Source organism: Ictalurus punctatus, chromosome 22 (assembly GCF_001660625.3).
Source record: "Ictalurus punctatus breed USDA103 chromosome 22, Coco_2.0, whole genome shotgun sequence".
NCBI classification, from domain to species: Eukaryota; Metazoa; Chordata; class Actinopteri; order Siluriformes; family Ictaluridae; genus Ictalurus; species Ictalurus punctatus.
The window spans coordinates 16906297-16909449 of NC_030437.2; the positions used below are offsets into that span (position 1 = coordinate 16906297).

The following is a 3153-nucleotide window of genomic DNA, read 5'->3' on the forward strand; positions in this document are numbered from 1 at the left end:
TTTTCCCCATAGCAAGAGAGAAACATTTAGTAAAAAGCGTACGCTGCTGCTGAAGCCGCAGTCGAGGCCTTTGATAAATGTATTTCCTGTTGTTTTTTATTTTTATATATATATATATATATGGTTACACTACACTCTCTGTAATGGAGGCTTCGAGCTGTGGAGGTTCAGCTCGTTCCAGACACATTTCTTTGAAGGCTACCTACACTTAGTCTTCATAGCACATCCATAACCATTGCGTAAACCTTTTAGAACGCAACAATGTCCAGTTTTTTTAAAAAAAACGTTATATGGATAACTTTCCGAGCTGGTCGATTTGTCTGGACTAACGGCACGCGTACCCGTACGTGTTGTCGGCTACGAAGCATCGCTCTCTTTCTATTTATTCAGCTGACGTACGGTACTATCTGCCCTCTTCCGCATACATTAGCTGACAGAGGCCTACGATTGGCTAATCATTTGCTGTGATTGGCAGGGAAGACGGAGTATGCTCCTCCCACCCGGAGCACACGGACGGATTAGCCGTCTTGGCCCTCGTCTTGTTAGGCCTGTGCTTGAATTTCCCCACCTCCTTCCTTCCTTATTTATTTAGCCGACATGCAGTACGGACTTCATAACGGTCATATCAACTTCTAACTGATGCGTTCGTCTGACGCGTGAGGTTCTTAAAGACGGCGCTTCGTAACATCGAGCACGTTCACATGGACAACGATAATCCGATATTAAGACGGTACTCCGATTAAGAAACTCGCATGGGAACAGATTACTGAGGACGTTAATCCGATTAAAGTCCTACTCGAAGTAAACACGAATGGGATTAAGACGTGGCGTATTCCTGCGTGTTCTAGTCACGTCATCGACGTGCGTCACAGACACGTACACACCTCGATCGCGCTATTAACGTCGCGTGAGAGTTTTCACCGCGTTGTGAGACAGGACACGTACACACACGGCAGCGCTCGACCGTCTGACGGCGAACGCGAGAGCACGGCCGCGTCCCAAACCGCGTACTTACCTGCTACAGTATATAGTAGGTGAAATACACGTATCTCTATATACTATATAGACGGTAAGTACGCGGTTTGGGACGCAGCCCACGGCTTCAAGCGGTCGTCTATTTGCGCGTACGGCACGACTAATAATTAACCGCACTTGAAGCTTTCGTAAAATGAAAAATAAAAACACCCGAAACTGTATACGGTCCCATAACGAAGACCGTCGATACGTGAAATTCTGGACGGAACGTCGGACGGCGTGGCGCGGGGACGTAACGACGTGCGCCGTTAATCGCTCTATGATCTATAACACGTAAAACAGGAAGATGAAAGGAGTATTCTAAAAGCGACTCATGTAAACACCTTAATCAGAATATCGTCTTATTCAGAATACGCTCGATAATTAGATCACCGCCGTCCGTGTAAACGTCGTCAAAGTTATAAATACAGAACCGATCCCAATTAGGTTAATGGCACGGAACGAACTCGTGAATAAACGTATGTTGGAAAGAGTAGACACAGTCCTTAATAACAGCGTTACATTCATCTGCAAAAAGCGATCCCAGCTAGCTAAAGGACGTGAACGGGATTCACACGGACGACATACGGGACTCGGAAGTTATCCGTTGTGCTTCATAACGGCGTCACGCACGCAAAGCTGTCTCCCGGTAGGTCAACGGTCCGGCCGGCTTGCGATCGTAGGCGGACATAGTGCTTTATAACGGCGTTCTGAACGCAGAACGTGCGACAGCTAGGGTAGAAAGAGTTCAGTCAGATCAGACATGGACCTCGGAAATGACCACGCTATCGTTATTGTGCGTTCTAATTTATATATTTTTTAAAATGCAAATGAATCACTCAAAAGCGAATATGACTGGCGGATACTTTATAGATACTTCATAACACTTTATAAATCTACTTTAGCTGCACACAGAGTAACAGATAAGAGGAACGTTACAGATTCCGTCGTCTCAAAGGGTCGCGTCCTGAGATTCGACATGAACCTCATGCGGGATTGCTTTCTAGAGGATTTATGAATGTATTATGACACTAAAGTTACTGAATATTTGATCTGCAGTGCGCATATGTGTGTGTGTGTGTGTGTGTGTGTGTGTGTGTGTGTGTGTGTGTGTATCAGGTTGCTGTATTTACTTTTAAACGCAATCCGATCTGGCCTTTAAAAATCAAAGCCTCGGGATTATGAAGTAGTTTTTTTTTTCGTTCTTTCTCTTTTTTTTTTTATTTTTTTTTTTTTATAAAAAGTTTACATTTTATTTGAACTGGAGTGTTTTTGTATATATTTTTGGATGATATTTTTGTTTGTGCTGAGAAATAAATGAATGTAAATCCTGCCCAATCTGCTCCATTTTTATTGATTTATCCGATTTTTTTCCCCCGTGTGCTTGTCGATGATGAATCGCGGAATACGGTGTAAATATGTATTGGAGCCTTTAACGATGCTTTTTTTTAAAAAAAAAAAAAAAAAAAAACAAAACACGATTGCGTGGACTTGAATCTAAAGGGTGTAATCCTTCACTGTCGGACGGCGCGCCAGAGACCTGGCTGAACTAATACGCTAATGCGCTATTCCTCCCAAGAAGATTAAAACCGAGCGTCTCCCGTCTGTAACACGTCTGATTTTGGGAATAAAACGGCGTTTATACTTCCTGATTCATGGCTTTGTAATTACAATGGGTTATCGAGTTACGGGCTGACGATTAAGATGATAAAGCGCTGGCCGTCGAGCTGTTCTAGGAAAAGGATCGGCGAAGGGTCGGTATTTTTCTTTACAGACACGGGTCGTTTTGATTCCTCTCGCACCGCAGCAATTTAACCACGACTAAGAGGATTACGATTTATTCGATTTATCGATCTATACGACACGTCGTCCTTTGGGCGTCGGGTTTAACGTCGTTAGCGTCCGCGTGACGAGTCACTTCCCGTCATCGCTTGTGTTATTTCTCTCTCGAAGTCGATTTGTCAACAACAACAACACATCATGTCACGTTAGAGAGAAAGCTGAACGTGTAAACTCCCGTCCTGAGGACTCTCACACGGTGGGAAACTTACTAACCATAAAGCGCCGACGCTGGAGACTCCTTCCAGAACGTTCCGTGACTGTTCTATAAACACCTCCTTACAGAAACCTGCATAATGA

General features: G+C 44.1%; 1 protein-coding gene across 2 annotated transcripts in view; it reads left to right on the forward strand.

Annotated features, from left to right (window-relative positions):
- The window catches only part of nf2a (NF2, moesin-ezrin-radixin like (MERLIN) tumor suppressor a), a 46501-nt gene extending 44154 nt beyond the window's left edge, over positions 1-2347 (forward strand). For both annotated transcript variants that reach the window (XM_017452380.3, XM_017452381.3), the window contains one exon: positions 1-2347. This exon is cut by the window's left edge and continues 1807 nt beyond it. The gene's annotated coding sequence lies outside the window, so the exon portion shown is untranslated.
- The last annotated feature ends 806 nt before the right edge of the window (positions 2348-3153 follow it).